Here is a 20,044-nt window from a genome sequence, read left to right as displayed (position 1 = left end):
GTGCTTCCTCTATCCCTGTCTTTGGGATTTTGTAGCAGCCTGTCCTCTGCAGACAAGTGATGAGACAGAGCGTGGGAAGACAGGTGAAGAAGACCTTGGTTCCTGCGGCTGATCCTCTCGTCATCAGGGTTCTAGCATTTCCTTGACAGTTTCCGGGAGATTCCATAGCCATTAAGAGCTCTGTGCCAGGCGCTCGCCTAGTCCTTTTGGCTTACTGTGTGGCTTTAGAGAAGAAAAGAGAAGAGAAAACCATTCATGAGTATTTTTTTCAGCTCATGCTGCTGTAACAAAATACCATAGACTGGATGGCTTGAACAATAGACATTTATTTTTCCAAAGTTCTGGAGGCTGGAAGTCTGAGATCAAGGTTCTGGTATGGTTGGGTTCTGGTGAGAGCTCTCTCTGGCTTGTAGACCACTGGCTTCTTAGCAACACCACCGGGCAGGGAGAGGGAATGGGCTCTCTGATATCTCAGGAAGCCACTAATCCCATCATGAAAATCCCACCCTCATCTCCTGCTTAACCCTAATTACCTCCCAAAGGCCCCACCTCCAAATACCATCACACTGGGGACTAAGGCTTCAACATACGGATTTTGGGGAACACAATCCAGTCCATAACTATTGGTTTTTTGTCTCTGGGCAAATCTCTTAGTCTCTTACCAGTGTAATGGGCATATTGTGATTCCGAAGGCTTAGCAAGTTAACCCTGCTGCCCTGCGGTCTATTCTGCCTGCCGCCCCCCACCCCGCCCCCATCTTTTCAGAGGTCCTTCGGTAGGTTCGCACCCAGAAACAGGAGGGACCACTCTCCCTTGCTGAGAAAAATGGCCTCAAGCAGGCTGCACACTTTCTCCAAGTGCTTTGGGGTGGAGATCACACGTCCCAGGTCGTAGAGAGCATGTGTCCAGACACCTGGAGGGCTAAGGAAGATGGCTCTTCTGCTCCTGCCTGAAGGTCAAGTCACCGATGAAGTGGCCTTTGTATCTTTTATAGCTTTCCAAGTTAACTTCTCCACCAACCTCCCACGTTTGAACCTTGTAGGTTCAGCAGCTGAAAACAGCTTATGGAGGTTGGTGTCCTGTTTTTCCCTCCAATGGACTTAGCTCAGTCCCAGCCCCCTTCCCTCTGTCTTCAGCGGACTCCAGCTACTAGATCTTTCTTTCTGGATCTCTGGTGGGACCTCACCCTGTGTGCTCAGACATGGTCTGAGTGGGGGTGCCCACGCCTCAGCACTTCTGACCACTTGAGGATTCCTGGCGCTTGGCTTGTGACTGCTCCTGACCAGGCTGGACCTAAACTGCTCCCTTGACTGAACTCCAGGCCTGGCTTCTGGTGGGTGATGCTCCTGCCTCGTCTCCTTGTGCCCCTGCACCATGCTGACTCCTCATGGCTTCCCTAGCTGTCCCTCGGCACACACCCGCCTCTCCCCAGGACGTGAGCAACGGCCCTCCCTTCCCACTCTGCGGGGGTGCCCCCCCTGTGACCACACCTGCCGGGTGGCCTGTGGGGAGGTCAGCAAAGCCTCCAGGGAGGGCAGCCGGGGTGGGCTGGGGTTGGCCCTGGGATTGCTCTGGTGTGGCCTCAAAGCAAGGTTTTATAAAACTGCCCTGTACTGCATGTTCTCCCAGGCCCCGAAGCTTCCCCGTGGGATGGTGGCTTCACACACAGCTTAGCAAGGAAAAGCAGCCCTTTGTGTTTTCACTGCGTGGCTTTGACAAAGTGGCACCCAAAACAGCTGGATCGAGCTGGCCTATGTCCGGAGGTAGTCTGGGGCAAATACAAGGGTTTCATGTATGCTTCCTTTTATAACTCTCGCAACCACCCCATGGGGCACATAGAGATGTCTCTCTGAAACCAAGGCTCAGAGAGGGTAGGTGACTTGGCCACGGTCACACAGCACATCCATAGTAGGGTAGGATTCAACATCAGACCTGCTGAGGACGAGGCTCACGGGGCACTCAGGCTGGCATCTGCCCCTTCTGTTCTCCACACTCAAAGCCTCAGGGTAGGAGTGGGGAACTGACATTTACAAAGCTATCTAATCTTTTCTTCAGTGAAAAAATACATCACTCTGCAACTCCCCAAATATGACTGTGTTTCACAACTTTGTAGACCCTGACAAGTGCCGAACACACAGGACAAAGTGCCACAGTGGGAGGTAAACAGCCTGACAGGTAAACAGCCCAGCAAAGTTGGGAGGTGGTGGTTCTCCCCCGGCCTTGGTGCCTGGAGCTGCCCAACCCCCACCCCAGATGTCAAGGCTCCGCTTTGATGCCCACCAGAGCTGTGCCCACCCTCAAGTCTGGGTAGCTGGCAAGTTAACCTTCACCTTTACCAACGTGGCCGTGTATCCCAAGGGATACTTCTGCTCTAACCAGCACTTTCTGAGTCCCTGTGCCCCATCCTGAAGGGATGATACTGAGTTTCAGAGAATCCAGGGGAATCTTCCTGGTCAGGCCCCTCCTGGGACAGAGCAGAAATCTTTGCTCTGTAGCCTCTGGACCAACTCAGCTCTCCCTCCCTTGACTGCTCAAATGCCCTTTCTTTTCCTTTTTCTTTCTTTCTTTCTTTTTTTCTTTTCTTTTCTTTTTTCTTTTCTTTTCTTTTTGTGCGGGAAGGGCCCTGAATCCCAGGCCCTCTGACTGCTGGCAGCCCTGTCTAGCCAGCCACCACTCCTAGCTTCCTGGCTGCCCCCGCATTGGGCGAGGGGCCAGGCTCTCTGACAGTGGCCTGCCTGATGAGGCAGTGGCCTGGGGTTGGTGGCTGTGGCTGATTGAAGTCCTCGTTTCCCTTGTACAAAGGCAGTATAATTAATCAGGCAGTAATGAATTCAGGTACCACTGGCTTGTCACCTCAAGAGATAGCCTATCTGAGAGGGCTGGAATTCAAAAGAGGGAATCACCATTAGTACTTTTCAGTATTAAATGTTAATACTGAGTGGAAGATTTATTAGAATTTGACCAAAATTTGGTCTGTTGGCCTTCGGAACCCATGGCCCCCCCACCCCTCTCTCTGTCTTGGGCTTTCGGGGCAGGGGCACCCAGGGTGGCTGGGTCTCTGGCTGACTGTGGGCCTCCACTGAAGGCCTTCTCAGCTCAGGGATGAGCTCCCCATGTGCACCTGTTACTCAGCATCCTCTGAGGTGGGGCCACAGGGAGGGGGAAGGCGAGGGATTCCCTTACTGAGAACTTGGACTCCCCAGGGCTCTGCCTACAGCAGCTCCGGTAATGGACCAGGGGTGTTGCACCGTGGAGAGGGTGTGGGTGCTGAGTGAGGGTGCCAGACGCTGTGGCTGGGCCCTGATCACACTGGTTGCACCTCAGCTTCTAGGGGCAACACTCCCAGGAGTGCAGATGGGGCTGTCAGCAAAGCATGGATACGGCAGGCGGGCTGATCCAAGTTCGGATTCCATTCTTCCCAGGGCCCCACTGGGAAGTTTGGAGCAACGTTGGTGGAATTCAGTGTTGGCATCTGTCAATGTACTGGGGTCAAACAAAGGGGTGATTGTGGGCCACCTTGCTTAGGGCTTGTACACAGTAGGCACAGTTGGGGAAGGCCCCTGCAGGCCCCCTAGGGCCCCAGACATTGGGCTGAGGCTAGGGCTGGGGCTAGCCCACTTGGCTGCACAGATCCTGGTGGAAGCCCCAGCTGGTTGTGAAAAACCCACGGGGGCAGGGTGGTGGGGCCGGAGGTGTGGCATGTTCTGGAGTCCCCCTGCCTTTAGGGGGCTCCTTGTCAGTGCTGTTACCTCCAGCTTCAGGATCAGTGATCCTCAAATGCCATGGAAATATGAGAAGTCCTCCCAGAAGAGGTGGCCTTAGATCCCCTTCAAAGGGATATGTCAGAGCCACAGGGTGGCCCAGAGCTGCTATGCCCACATACAAAGTGAATGGAGTGGCTTGAGACCCCACATGTCCTGAGTACCTTCTGTGTGCTCAAGCAGGGAAGCAAGTGTGAATTGGGGGAAAAGACAAAATACTCATTTTTTAATTTTAATTTTTTTAAGATTTTATTTATTTGAGAGAGAGAGTGTGAGCACAAGTGGGGGGAGGGGCAGAGGGAGAGGGAGAAGAAGACTCCCCGCTGAGCAGAGAGCCCAATGCGGGGCTTGATCCCAGGACCCCTGGGATCATGATCTGAGCTGAAGGCAGATGCTTAACCAACTGAGCCACGCAGTCACCCCAACTCATTTTTTTTAAATGGGCAAAGAATATGAATAGGCAACTCACAGAAGAGGCATGGAAAATGTCTTGTAAAAATTTATTACAAAAAGATGCTCAATCCTGCCAAATCTTAAGGAAAATGCAAGTTGAATGCGTTTGTCACTCCATCAAATGAGCAGAAATTTACAAGTCTAATGGTATCAGGCACTAGTGAGGATGTCAGGGTCCTGCCCTCAGATGCTACTGGACCATACATTTGTGCACCTGTCCTGGAAGGCCTAGCGGTGTCCTTCAGCCAGGTGCCTACCCTGCAGCGCAGCAGTTTTGTTTCTGCCATATCTGTCCTCAGGAAATATATATGTGCATAGAAGATCACTGTAGCCATCTTTATAGCAGCAGAAACCTACATGTGCATCAATATTGGAATGCCCTAGTAGATTGAGGCCTCTTTTCAGGGTGGAGTTTTATACAGTCATTTTTGAGTTGAACCTACATGTATGTAAATAGATTTCTAAGCTGTACCATTGAGTAAAAAACAAAAGACAAAAAAAACCCCCACAACAATCTGCACAATATATGTAAAGTTCATCGATAACAAATAATACTACGTAGTTTTAATGGAGTCCCACGTATGCTGTAAAAGCCTAGAAAAATTCAGAAAGAACATATAGTTGAACCTTCAACAATATGGGGGTTAGGGACACCGACACCCTCGTGCAGTAGAATGTCCATGTACCATTTCTGACTTCCCAACACCTCCCAGAAACTTTTGACCACTAATAGCCTGCTGTTGACTGGGAGCCTTACTGATGACATCCACAGTCACTTAATATGTATTTTGTATGTGATCTGTATTATATATTATATTGTATACAATAAAGTAAGCTAGAGAAAAGAAAACGTTGAGAAATCATAAGGAAGACAAAATACACTTACAGGACTGTACTGCACTTTTCGAGAAAGAAATCCATGTATCAGCGGGCCTGTGCGGCGTAAACCTGTGTTATTCAAGGGTCAACTGTATACAGACTGAGAGGTTACCTTTGAGAAGATTGAGAAGTAATCATGGATGATAGGAGTCCCAGGGAACTTGAGCCCTCTGCATATGCAATTGGTTTCTTTTGGAGGCACGTGGGTTAATATACCTCAAGTAGGATAAAGACTAATTTTCTAAAGAGGCTTGGTCAGGGTAGGGTGGGCGATTGGAACCAACAGTGCAGGTGGGGGCCCTTGGCAGAATATGAAGTGAAAAGCTGAGGGAGTGGCCAAGAAGGAATGGAAGTGAGCGTGCTAGGAGCACATACCCTCTGGGGCTCGCCTAGGGGAGAAAAGGGCAGGGAGCCTGGACACACAGAGGGGACCCACAGGGAGGAGGGGAGGGGAAGAGCCCAGGCCGGTGGCTGTTCCGATCGTGCCTGGCTGCCTTTTTGGCAGGCTGGGAGCGTGACAAACACACGTGCATTTCCCTATGCTTAAGTTCCTAGTTGTGACAACCAGTATTCCTCCCCACGCCCCTCCTGTCCTCCTTTTAAGCTGGAGATCTGTTTATCTTACTGCTTCGTCTTGATTATTATTGTGTAAGGACGCAGAATTAAAAATCAGTGCTCCTGCTGCTGGCCGCTCTGAAGATATCATCCAGAGGAAGTGGACTCTGGTCCTGGGCATGCCTTTGATGTCCAGGGCTGCCCAGTAGGGCAGAAGGGCCCACGTGTGCCCACGGCCATTTGGGTGGGGACATGGTCTCTGGCCTCTGCTGGGTGATGCTCAGGGGTCCTCAGCTGTGGAGCCTCAGGCTTACAGGTGGTGGTGGTGGAGAGCCTCAACTGACCCAGTTGGTCAAACGTCAGCCCTGGGCTCAGCATTCATGCCCAGAGTTCGGCCAGCAAAACGTACAAGAAAGAGTAAAATCAAACTTATCTCCAAGGCTCCTTAGCATGTGGGCTTCGGAGTCCAGTCTGACCTCACATCCTCGCTGTGCCCCATGAGCAGTGTATATAACTGTTTGCAACCTCAGATTTGCCATCAGCGTTGCTGGGAACTAAGCAAAATAAATGTGTAGAGTCCGCAGCTCCATGAATGGCACCCAGTAAGTGATGGGGGTGGTTGATAATAATAGTGCTAATCATACATCTCCTCCTGTCTTTTTAAGACCTTTATCACAACACAAACCTTTACTTACTGTGTGGTTTCTGGTAGTACTTAGAATAATGTATTCTTTTTTTTAATTTGAATTCAATTAGTCAATGTATAGTACATCATTAGTTTTTGATATAATAATGTTCAATAATTCATTATATTGGTATAGCACCCAGTGTTCATCACATCACGTGCCCTCCTTAAAGCCCATCACCCAGTTACCCCATCCCCCTGCGCCCCTCCCTTTCCACAACCCTCAGTTTGTTTCTCAGAGTCCAGAGTTTCATATGGTTTGTCACCTTCTCTGATTTCTTCCCATTCAGTTTTCCCTCCCTTCCCCTGTGGTCCTCCACACTATTCCTTATGTTCCACATATGAGTGAAACCATATGATAAGTGTCATTCTCTGCTTGGCTTATTTCACTTAGCATAATCCCCTCCAGTTCCATCCATGTCGATGAAAATGGTAAATATTCATCCTTTCTGACGGCTGAGTAATATTCCAGTGTCACGTACAAGAAAAGCTCTATTTTAATTCAGTAACGCTTTCCCATCCTGGATTTCTTAAAGTTGAAAGTTTTATTGTTTATGAAATCTTTATGAAGGGATGAGGCCTAAAAGAGAGATTGCAGTGAGCCCGGATGGAGAAAGACCAATAGAGAAGTTGCTTCCAGCCCTCTAGGGAGAGTTGTTGAGAGAAATGACCGCTCCTCCACCATGTTGGCTGGTCCAGGCAGGATTCTGCTCAGCTAGTGGGGCATCCATTCCCCTGCAGTAAGGCTAGGATCAGAGAGAGGTGGGCGAGGCACTTGTCTTTGGAAAAAATTTAAGAAAATGCCAAAATACTCCGTAATCAAGATAAATATTTTAACGCAAATTTTAAAAATAAGAATTAATGAAAAAAAAAACCTATAATGAGCAAGATGTCAACACTTTACACCCTGGCTTCTAGCCCGATCTTACTGACCCATCAGCAACCCTTGGGCTTCTAGCATCCTCCTTTCTGGGCTCTCTGGGGTAGCTCTAGGTCTGGCCTGGTCCAGGGGAAGGGAGCTGGGAACTGGGCTCTGTGAACTTGCCCTCCATCAGTGTGGGCAGGAGCTGGGAACCCTTTCTGGACGAGTATCTTTTCAGTGTGTGTGTATGATTTTTTTTTTAATTTATTTTTTGAGGGTGCCCGGGTGGCTCAGTCATTAAGCGTCCACCTCCGGCTCAGGTCATGATCCCAAGGTCCTGGGATTGAGCCCCGCATCGGGCTCCCTGCTCCGCGGGAAGCCTGCTTCTCCCTCTCCCACTCCCCCTGCTTGTGTTCCCTCTTTCACTGTGTCTCTTTCTATCAAATAAATAAATAAAATCTTAAAAAAAATTATTTTTTTTTTGGTGAACTTGTTGAGGAAATGAAAGATTTAAATGAAGCAAAGCATGGAAACAAGGGATAGGAACATGAGAGTTTACAGTAGAAAAAGCAGATTTGCAAACTGTTCTGAGAAAACCTTCTACTCTCTACTCTGATCTTTCAGAAAATACCCAAGGGTTTGCAAAACTGAGGAATTTTTCAGTTTTAAGTGCCTTCCTATCCCCCCCAACAATGCTGCTGCAATAAATAAAGACAAGTTCAAGTGTATATCATGTCTGTCCCTGTAGGACCTGAGCATTCTGTACACCTGACTTGAAAGCTCAGTTATTTGCTCTCAGACACACACCGTTCTCGATCTCAGGCACATGCCTCCATCCCTGGCCGGCAGGGCCGGGTGTCCAGCTGGTGAGGATGTTTCCACCCAGGAAGAGACGGGAAACACCACAATCTAGATGTTCTTTTGATGAGACACTCCATTCATTGGTTAAACCCCTCCCCAAAGGAATGGAATTAGGGAAGAAAAAAAACCCACAAAACCATTTCTGGAAGTTAGATGTCATGTGACGAAAACCATTTCTGTTGCGAGAAAATATATTTAAACCAAACTAAATGAATGATGATACTATACCATATGCATTTCTTCCGTCATTCTCTTACATATTTTTTTTTTTAATGAACTTGAGAATATTTAGAAATCCGGTAAGCTGTTTGTGGTCAATTATTTGTGGTATGTGTCTAAATGCACTGCTGAGGGGTCTCTAGTTCTTTCAGCAAGGACATGGGGTGGGTGATGCTGGGTCAGGAGGTGATGGAAGGGTCTAGGGAGAAGGACCCCACTTCCAAAAGAAAAGGTAGTGCAGGCTGGGAGGTGGGTTTTGTTTCAAGCTTTCAGGCAGACGCTGCTTTTGAAACACGGATTCTGTAATTTGTTTTATTAATGATATTCTGTAAATTATTGCTAACGATAAGGTAGAACCCTTTTTGTCCTTCCCTCTCTCTGTGGACTTCACTTGTAGACTCACTCTATTTTCAACACCTTGGTTTTGTTGTTTTGCCAGAAAGTAACTTTTCTGTTCAACAGTATATTAATGCAGAATAGAAATAAAGATGCTTTAAAAAATTCTTTCGAGCACAAAAGGAGATGGTTTTCAACAGATAATTTTACATATTTACATATTTTACCTTAAGCGTTTTGTAGTCTCTGCCTACTGGTGAATGGATCAGATTTTTACACTCTCTCAAAATGAACCAGTTTGGCTTTCTAAGCCGTTGCAAAAAGGACAGAAATGAATTCTAACTTTTTCTTTTCCACTTCATTTTCGCATCTTCACATTTCCTTATTTCACATGGTTTAAAATAAAGTGCCTCCGGCATTATTTTTCCTTTCTCAAGAGCAAAGTGAATGTGACTTTTCGGAGGGGTCACAGGATGCCTGGGAGGCCTGTGGGTGTTGTTGGACCGCTGCCTGCTTTCAGCTTGACTGAAGGGCTTGTCAGAGTTCTCATCTCCTAAGAAACGAGCCCCCGGCACTGGCCAGAAGCAGGAGAAGGCAGCACTGTGCGGCCCACGCTGGTTCTTTCCCACTGACATCAAATCCTGAGGTTTTAAAATTAATCCCACACAAAGACAACCCTTCACTGTGGTGCCTATTTGAAATCAGACCAGCAATAATGACCTTTCTAAGATGTCTTCTTGTTAAGATAGCCCCCTGGTGAAGCTGAAAAAGCCCCCCAGCGTGGGTGACGCCCCAGCAGCCCGGTCAAGGTGACCGTCTGGCCTGGCCCCGGGTGCTGTTGGGCGGCAGGAAGTAGCCGCTAGCCCAGATGGCCAGGCTGCCTTGGGCTCCCCCCCACCCCGACCTGGAGCCCCCGAGGCTTCCTAGGTCTGAGCCGCTGACTGTCCCCCAGCTGAGAACCGTTCTTCACCTCCGGGTCAAACAGATTCCTCGAGTTCTAACCAGTATCTGTGTTAAAGGGAACTAGAGACGTCAAGGGACTAATACTGAACCTTAGGCAGAAAAGCAAAGAAAGTAGTCATCCCTCCAAGGATGTGAAGCCCCCAAGGGGCACAGAAGGGGAACTGGGTGGTCCTGCGCAGAACCCCCCAAACTCTCCCCACCCCCTTTGTCACGCTTATTTTGCACACTGAGTTTTCTTCCCCACGGCACACTGCCTTGCCTGGAACGTGGCTGTGGTTGGGTGTGGCCAAGTGGGCCAACCCGGATTCCGGCGGCTGAATCGGAAGGGGGTTGGGGAGGGCAGCGTGGTCCCCTCTCAGCTGGGCACTGGGCACTCAGCTGCGGTGTCTGTGGTACCCGTGGGCTGGCTCTTCACACGGGGACTAAGGAAACATTTCTCAGGGAGCACAGACGTTAATAGCAACATCCCTGCACATTAATAGTAACCGAGGAGTATTTAGAGCTTATGTGGTTTGAATGTGACCTTCTTCCCAGACTAGACCGGAATAACAATTTAGTTATTCTCTATAACTGCCATGCTACTAAATAATTAGATATCATAATCACTTCCACCAGTGACTCTGTTCGAAGCCCTGTTTCAGTGAAAATGGTTACTGTGCCCCCGTGGCCTGCATTGGGGTTGGCGGTCTTCAGAAATAGAAAATGCCCGTTAAGCGTTCTATGATTTGTGCCGCACACCGGGAGAGGCTGCTATATTTTCTTCCTGTTCTTATCTGTGGGGTTGGATTTTGAGATTCCAAGTATAGCCTCCTCTGCAAAGGTTTTTATCTCATTTCAGTTGCTTCTTTTAACCCTTGGCAGTGGTTTTGAAGAGAAGAGGCATGTGAAGAACAGTCTGAGTATTTTGTAAACAAGGAGAGCTGATGTTTTTCAAGAGAACAGTTTTTTACAGCACGGTGGTCTCTGTCAACCTCCTTTCTCTATTCTGGGTGCAGGAGAATGTGCCGGGTCTGGTCTTTGCGTTGGGACAGTTAGAATGACGCCTCCTTCTCCGTTTTAATATATTTCACCTCTCTGAGGCAGGCAGATCAGAAGCTCACAAGGAAAACCGATGCCCTTTCCTGCAGTGAAATTAACCAGAATCACGTGGAAAACAATCCAAGCCTTGTAGGAAAGAGGAGCCATTAAAATGTGCCCTGAGCGATGGGCTGCACCCAATCTTGCAGCCTGGTGCTCGGTGGCAGCAGACAGGAGGCTGCTCCCCGGGATGGAGGGAGCCTTGTTGTAGTGCCACAATTAAAATCTGCTCCTCTGCCAAAAAATAAAAGGGAGGAGGGAAGAAGGAGAACATCAAAGACAGATTGAAATGTGTAGTTAGTAATAAGAGTGGTCTCCTCTTGAACCAAAGCCTGCAGCCATTCACGGCCCCCTTGTTAATGAGAAATTTTGACCTCTGGTTTGTAAGTTAAACTTGTAATCCCAGCTAATGAAGTAAATCACTTCCAACTTGAGTCTGTTGTTCCCCGGCTGCTTTGCACACTGGGTCTGAGAGTGAGGATCCGGGTCTGCACGCACGCATGGAGGGGAAATAGAATTACTGGGTGGCTGACAGTTTCTGGCATGGTGAGGCTGTGCTGGGGTTGGGCTGCAAGGCACGTATTGTGGACCTGTGCCTTGTTTTCCTGTAAGCTGGGTATGGATAAGAGACAGGGCCCCCGAGACTGGGTTGAACAGCAGGACTGAATGGCGCTGTGCAGGGAGGTAAGCTGGGGACCCTCCGCACTGCATTTCTTCATCTCTGTAGCCAACCGAAGCTCATCTGGCTCAGCTCCGCACCAGCATCCAAGCACCCCAGTCCAGTGCTTTGCGTCCGGCAGACGTCGAGGCGTCTCTGCTGAAGAGCTCCTGCTGCACGAAGGAAAGACTATTTGGGTGATTTGGGGAAGAAATCGCGGATAAGGCATGGGAGTCCAAGAGAGCCAGGGCTGCTGCAGGGTCTGTGAGCTGCCTGACTTCCGGCTGCACGGAGAATCGGTAGAAGAAAAGCCATTGTGTGAAACTGGATACAGCTGGGATGCTAAGGGCCTTTCTTCTTAGAGTAACAGACGATAGCTGAGAGAAACAGGCTAAAAATTTACCCTGTTTTAATTGCGTGAGGGCAAAAGGAGGCATTGGGCGATTGCTTCGTCTGAAAGGGATTTCGTTCAGATAGCTGTTGACATTCTGGTGGACACTCGGAGGGCCCTATTTTTATTAGATTCCATGACAGACCACCTTCTGTTCCTCCCGGCTAGTCTAGAGTCTCTCCAAATTTTCCAGATTATTTTGTAAATTATCTTAGCTCCTGACTGGGCAACAATCGTAGTAATTCTCTGCCAGGAGAAGACTCACCATCACAGTATGGCACCATCCGGGGGCAGTGAGCTCCAGGCATGAGCTGTTTGGAGGGGACTCTTCTGGTCCCCAGGGAGCAGTAACCCTTCCCACATGTAGAAGATGCCTCTTCTGGAGCTCAGGGTGCCAGCCTCCAACGGAGGCCGACCTTACCTGTGGCGGGGAGGAGGCAGCCCCTGGAACCTGCCGGGACCGAGAGGAATCGGCGGGAGTCCCCCTGGGGCACCGGTGGGCACTGCTTACCCTTTCCGCACACAGGATCTTTGTGACAAAATCCCACAGTGGGATATGGCTCTTGTTCAGAAAATGTGGGGAAGCTGGCCCTATTTTTCCTTCTCTCCTAAACTGGATACCATTGTCCCTCTCGTGTTCTTTGGCGGGTATTAGCCTAAAAGTTTCTGGAATCCTCTTCAAGCTCTCCCGGCATAAGGAGAGAGTCTGGGAGGGAGGATGTTTCTAAACCAGTGACTTTTGTTATTTCTGTTGGAGGACACTCGGCCCTGCTCTCCTTGTGTCTCTCTGGTTTTACATTAGCCAAAGCAAAGCATTTGGGCATTTGTCCCATTTGTATGACCCTGCCAAGAGCTCTGGGGTGACTGGCCAGGTAGGAAAAGTCACTGACCAGTGTCTGAAATTGGAGGACGTCTGGGGCCCAAGGCTGGGCCTTTAGATCGACTACAAACAACAGCACATTATATGTAAAGTGATTTGAATCATCTGATTTTTCCTCTAAATTTGAGCATGAATAAAATGTTAATTCCATCAACAAGAGGAGAAAATGCCACAGCGAATCCCTTCTCAGATGGTGTACCTGGGACGTGGAGAAACCTGTCGAGAGGGGCCGTGCACATAATCATGGTTTATTAGCTGCACTGGTTTTTTCCTTTGTTTCTCTTCATTGAATTCAAAGTGAAACAACTCAGCATGCAAAACTAAAATTAGCTGGAAAAAAAAGGTGTAAGTGAATAAACAGGCAGATCCATTAGAGTCGATGGGTTATCGGATCCCTTGCCACTCCTCAGACAGCAGCCCTATTAAAAGTGGTAATGTCTGCTGCAGGCAATGCCCCCAGCAAAGAAAGAAGGCTGGGGCAGGGCCTATTTCACATGCATCAGACAGAAGAATTAAATAGACCAATGTTCCCTAAAAGACTGAAGTACATCTCTTTCTGACGTTCATCTCAGGCAAAAATTCATTGATCTCAGTATGTCCCTTGGCAATTATAAAATATTAAATCCAAGTCACACTTTTCTAGTTGGCTTAATTTTTTTTCTCTTTTCACAGCTTTCTATTTGATCAATTTTAACAAGTTAGGAATAGCATCTAATAATAAAAAGTGCAGAGTTTAAAAGTTTGTTCTTTTGACATTCTCTCCTTTTTAGTTTGTTTTGGATTCGCATTAACTTTGTGTGACACAGGATGACTTGAATGGGATGTTAGCCAACAGAAAGAACGTGAGCGAGCCAGAAGGTTCTTTACTGAGAATGATATTCATTAGGAGGCACCCAATGATAAGGATGGCCTGATTTAAAGATTTATTTTATTTTTTTTAGCACATGCCCAAACTGCCTTCTTATTGTTTTGTACTCATTAATGCTCCTTATTCCAAAATTACCATGTGGTTTGAGCTGGGAGTATCTGGTAGGGCTAGAGGTTTGAGTGTGTTCCACTGAGATTTACAAAAGATGCATATCCCTTTCCCCATTTTTATGCATATGTAATTTTTTAGCGTTTGATGTTTGTTAATTCAGAATATAACATAAATGCTAGCACAGACACACATGATAAAAATGCAGAAATTTGGGAGCCCATTTTCATTTGAATATTAACATGGGAATTATTGGGGGGAAAAACATTGCATAATAGTAATTTTACTTTCCAGTTCGCCTGGCCATAAACCAGGAGAACATTCTCCCAAATTCCTAAGTTAATTTTTTATAATATATAGAATCATTTTATGTGAAATCATGAACACTTTTGAAATAATAAAATCTGTCATGATTTTTATATATGAAAAGTTATTCATTAATTGCCCACCATGTACCAATTCTTTTAGTAAATGTTTTGTTTTTATTATTTCATTTAATTCTTACCACAAACCCATAGAAGGTCAGATGAGGGGTCCAGGGGGCCCAGGATCATCCAGCAAATTCCCTCTCTGGCTGGCCAGGCCAGTCCTTTGGGGGTTTTGAACAGCAAGATCAGAAAGAAAGGGAAAGAGAGAGAAAGTCAAGGTCAAGAGGGAGAGGCATACATCACAGTATTGGGGAGTGTGAGAAACTATGCCAGGGAAGAAGCAGGAGAGAAGAGACAGATTTCAGAAGCAGTGCTGCGGTCTGTGCATCTCCTTCCGACCGTGTGAGAAATGTCAGGACTGAAGTTGGCTTAGTTTGAAATGACAGCTGACCCTTGAACAGCACGGGTTTGAACCACAAATATCCAGTTATATACGGATATTTTTTTCAACAAACATAGTACAGTGCTGTAAATGTATTTTCTCTCCCTTATGATTTTCTTAATAACATGTTCTTTCTTCTAGCCCACTTTATTGTAAGAATATAGCATACAACACAAATAGCATACAAAATATGTGTTATGGGATGTTTAGGTTATTGTTAAGACTTCCGGTCAATAGTAGACTACAAGTAGTTAAGGTTTGGGGGAGTCAAAAGTTATACCCGGATTTTTGACTGCCTCCAGGGGGTCAGCACCCCTATAACTCCCATGTCCTTCAAGGTCAACTTTACATTTCAGTTGGTGGATTGTGTTTCTTTGTCTGAGACGCTGCCCTGAGCCTGGACCAGATGGGCGATGGCTTTATAAGCACACGGTTGTTTTGAACCACCAATTACTAACAATGCTGCAAAGAGAATTCAGAATAGGGGTGGAGTATGGGGACAAGACAGCTCCAAGCCTGGTGCATCTGCGCTCCTAATAGGCCTTGCCTGGGTCTGTAAAGGGCCTCTGATGCAGAATGTTTGGGAGTCTCTTTGTGGCTGCCCTTGTCACTGTGCTCCGATTCCTGTTTTTCCTACATGCCTTCCCTACACTGCCATCTCTCTCCCCATGCAATGATCATGAATTGCATTTTCTTCTCTGAGAGGAGAGGAGACTTGACCCCTTGTGGAGATGATTAATGCCCGAGGGACCCAAACTGCGCTGTGAGCTATCTCTCATAGTGGTTCAAGCAACATGGGGGCCAGCAGGGTGTCCAAACATGGTGGCTCACCCACCTCTGGGTGATGTCCCCTCTCTCAGTCTCCAGCCCTCTCGAAGGTCTTCCCTTTATGCATGCTAGGACCTCTTATCACTCCAGCACCTAGAACCTGGCCAGATATGGAACAGGTATCTGGGAAGGATCTGTTGAACAGAAGGATGGATGGATGGATGGATGGATGGATGGATGGATGGATGGATGGAAGGATGGATGGATGGAAGGATGGATGGAAAGATGGATGGATGGATGGATGGATGGATGGATAGATGAATGCATAGATAGGGATGGGTGGATGGAACAATGGATGGATGGAAGGATGGATGGATGGAAAGATGGAAGAATGGTTGGATGGAAGAATGGATGTATAGATGAATGCATAGATAGGGATGGAAGGATGGAAGGATGGATGGATGGATGGATGGATGGATGGAAGGATGGATGGATGGATGGATGGAAGAATGGATGTGTAGATGAATGCATAGATAGGGATGGAAGGATGGAAGGATGGAAGGATGGATGGATGGATGGATGGATGGATGGATGGATGGATGGAAGGATGGATGGAGGGAAGGATGGATGGATGGATGGATGGAAGGATGGATGGATGGGAGGACAGACAGACTAGAGGATGGTTGAGAGTATCTCACAAACTCACATCAGGAACTGAATGTTACCCCTTCAAGGAGCATCAACATTTTTGAGAGACCAAAGAAGGATGCTACACACAAAGAAACATGACCCAAATTGGGATGTCTCAGGGTGAGCTCCTCTGACCACTTGATGCTGATCTGCTGGAGGGGGGCGTGGAAACTCTTACCTAGCTCTGTGGCTGAGACCTCCTTTCTGCTTTCTGTACCACCTGTTGTTAGACGGGCTAACACAGTCGCAGGATCTAGCCCAGCCTCCTGGGCACCAGGTGCCCTCCCTGCCACCAGGACTCATCTCCCTCAGCAGCAGGCATACGTACCCTGGAATCAGGATGGACTTGGCAGCTTCACCGGACCTCCCATATTGCCCACATTAAGCTCCTTGGGTCCCAGGGACCTTGTGTGGTGAGAGGCCCAGTTCCTATGGGTTAACTATAAGCATGTCCAATTTCCCCAGAGGAGGGAGCCTAGATCTTCCTTTGGAGATTTCATCCCCTCTGGGAGGGTTTCCTGGAATATAGCAGCTCTTGGTGTGGGCTAACCAAGCCGTTTCTTCTCAGGTGGAGCCTCAGTTATGTTATCTGTGAAATGGGTGTAAAAATAACCCCCCTTGCCTCACTCAGAGGCTGCTTCACAACTCATCAATGTGAGAGCCCTTTGCAAGTCTTTTTTTTTTTTTAAGATTTTATTTATTTATTCATGAGAGACAGAAAGAGAGAGAGAGAGAGGCAGAGGGAAAAGCAGGCTCCCAAGGAGCAGGGAGTCCCGACTCGATCCCAGGACCCTGGAATCATGACCTGAGCCGAAGGCAGACGCTTAACCATCTGAGCCACCCAGGCGCCCGAGCCCTTTGCAAGTCTTAAAATGTGCACACATAAAGCCTCTGTGCACATTTTAACCTTGAATCTTGAAGTATATTTGGGGTGATTTCCTTTCTCCATGAGCGGAGCTGGGGCAAGGCTCTCTTCCTCCCCAGAGCTGAACCCCTCTATGCCTCGGGGGAGCGGGGAGGGGGAGGAAGTGCCTCTTGGAGATGAGTGTGTAGTGAAACGTTGCTCAGGCTTTGCCCGCTGCCATATCTCCCACCTCCCTGTTCTCCAGTTTCAATGTTTGGGTCTCTTGTTATATTAGGAATGTGATCTGGTTTGTGATCACTGTACCCAAATACCTGTGAAAGACAGCAGGGGCCAGTACAGATGAACTGGCTGTTTTGGTTGTGCATGAATGCCTGTGTGTGTGTGTGTGTGTGTGTGTGTGTGTGTGTGTGTGTGGTGTGTATAATGTATGTTCGAGGTAGGCAAATGGTTTACATATTCCCAGCCCATGTTAACATGATGTTCTTTCCCGAACATAAAGTGTTTCTGAAAATCCCCAAATCCTTCTCTCGGAAACTCAACAATATCATTGTTAAAACGGTTCTGTTTAAAGAACACTTTGGTGAACTTTATCTCCTTCTAATGATATCCTCATTTTAAAGGTCACGGTGTTGAGCTGCCGAGCCATGACCCAAGAATAACCTCTGTCTGCTACCTGCATTTCTGATCCGTGGTCTTAGCATTCGGAAATGCTCCTTCCCTGCGAGTTTCAGCAGCTAAATAAGTTGCAGCCCCTTCAGCTATACTCATAAAAATTTGCTTCCAGACAACAGGGTCTGTTTATTGTGTAATAATCGAAATGGCACTAAATTGCAGTGATTGCTGAACGCTTAGGAATTGTATTAACCTCTTAAGTGCTAAGCGGTTTTCTGTCTTCTCCCTGCTCAGAGGTGTGGGCAGACGTGTTCCTGTCACTTTGCTTCCCTCGGTCAGTGTCATGGGGGACCTAGGTGTCCTCAAGTCCAAGTCCTGCCCTGCTCAGCGGGCCGGACCTTGCGCTAACCAGAAGACTGTCCTGCCTGGGCCTTGTCGCAGAGGCGGGAAGCTGTCCCTCCCGGGGATCCCGGGAGCCTGGATTGGCCAGTGCTGGCTCACCGGGTCCCACTTCTGTCCCCTGGCTTTGGCTATGTTGTGTGTCTGAGGATAGTTGCTTTACAGCTTGGTTGGAGAAGAGATTCTTTAAAAAGCAGAGGGGGTCACTGGCCTTCCTGCTTCCTGCCGGATCCTGGCCCGGCTCAGCCCGCCTGCCCTACGGGAGGCCGGGCTGCTGCCGCGGAGGCCTTGGTGTCCCTGGGCCCTGCCCGCCGCCAGCCCCCCGTCCACACTGCTCCTGCGCGTGCGGCAGGCCCGGAAAGGAAGAGTTAACCAGAAATGGAGCGGCGCTGCTCCGGGGCAAGCAGCCTTGCTGCAGAACAGAGCAGCGTTCGTGCAAAGGCAAGTCATTTCCCGAAACACTGCAGACACACGGCCTCGGGCAGCCTAAAACCTTTGGAGACCAAAATGGCTCGCAGGGGTTGGAAGTAATAAGGTGTTTTTCCCTTCTTTCTCCTTCACTGAAATTCTGCGAGGTTGCTCTGCCTTGCTGGGGAACAATGGTGCTGTTTTTGTGTTTTCTATGGGTATTAAGATCCATTACGCTGTGACATTTTTAAGATTGGTTATCCTGTAGTTTGGTGTTAAATTGAAGTTGTTTGTTTTGAATTTAATTCTTTCATTTTTCAAATGGAAAAAGGCAGCTCTGGGGTGCGGTGAGGCTGGCTCACCGAAGTGTGCCTATACTTGCTCTGGAGTGGATCTTTTCTGCCATCCCCAGACCTCAGCAGCCTTTGCCATGGAAGAACCCGACCTATTTCTCCATTGGAAAGTCTGAAAGGATCCTCAGGGACGACTTTCAGAACTGCGAGCCAGGGGTCGTCTCCATTGTATCTCGAGAGAGACCGGATATGAGCCGGTTTTCAACAGAATGTTCTACATCCAATCTGCTATGCCTAATGCAGCCTGCATATAATTATTACTACTCTCTGGTGGCAACAGCAACAGAATCAGCTTCCATCCCTCAAATGACCCAGCAACAGTGGGCCAGCAGCCTCCGAGATGACATCTGTTAACTCTTCGTCAAATGTCCTCTTGTTGTCCCCTTCTCTGAAACAGCGCTGTGGTTAATTACGACCTGAGCATATGACACAGCCTTTAGAGGGAGAAAGAGCGGCTTAGGGCTGGGAGAACTCTAGCTCCAACAAGAAAAAAAATTTAAAAAAATTTTTAAAAAGCCATAGCAAATTGTTTTAAAATAAACATTCATTTGTAGCACCAGCATAAGTTGTTGGAATAGGTTTTGATTAAATCCCAAGATTACAGGGTTACTGTATAGCATTGTGTCCAGAGGCCCAGCCCTTTGTGGAAAAAAGAATCACATCAAATTCTTGTCAAACCATAAAAAAGTTTCCATCAGAGGCACATGGGCAACCTTGGTGACCATGAGAAGGGGCGGGGGGGACTGGTACCCGGCTGTGCAGCAGTTATCAACTGTGTTAATGGTAAAAGGTAGTTTCATCTTAATTCGTCACTGGAACCTGGAAAGGCCAATCTGATAAACCAAAATTTAGGCCCAGCCCCAACTTAAGGAGGTAAAGTAACGTCTAAGATCTGTCGCCTGAGGTTTGTATGCTGGCTTTCCTCCCTGGAGCCCATGTATAGTGGCTGGTTTCCAGTACTGAACCTGGTCTTGAACTTGGGGCTTCCTTGCTTTTGCCTTCTGGGAGGTGAGCTTAAAGGTGCAATGTCCTCGGCCTTCACTTTGGGATCCGTGTGTCGGTGCAGGGTTGAACATGTGTGGATCAAGCGTTCTGGATCTCTGGGTTCTCTGCCTGCTCAGGGCCCTGGGTTCTTGCTAAGTGTTTCTGCTGTGACAGTCCACCAGCCTCTTGGCATGGGGGTTCATCAAAGGATTGGCCAGGGAATGGGCTAAGCGACCCCGCCCCCACCGACAGAACCAGAGCAGCTCAAACCTGGCCTGGACACCAGTCCTTGCAAGATCCGGAATGGCCTCCCTCCCTTTGCTCCTCTGGGAAGGGCACTAAGGGAAGGCCGCCATGCCTTAGGTGGTTCTCCCAGGCCCTTCCAGCCCTGAGAGCTGCATTCTGGCCGCCAGCTGAACCCCTGTGTGGAGGGTAGCCTGGGAGATTTCAAAGCTTTCAACGTAAGACCCCAGGGAGCCCTGCCCTGCCTTTGGCAGAGGGGACCCCGAGAAGACTGCCTGGTCACAGACATGAACAGGGGCCACCAGCCACGGTCATGAACAAGAACTGTTCTCCAGTCTGTGGACGGTAACTGCAAA

Source organism: Zalophus californianus, chromosome 17 (genome assembly GCF_009762305.2).
Source record: "Zalophus californianus isolate mZalCal1 chromosome 17, mZalCal1.pri.v2, whole genome shotgun sequence".
Taxonomy (NCBI): domain Eukaryota; kingdom Metazoa; phylum Chordata; class Mammalia; order Carnivora; family Otariidae; genus Zalophus; species Zalophus californianus.
Note: the sequence above shows the minus strand (reverse complement) of the source record.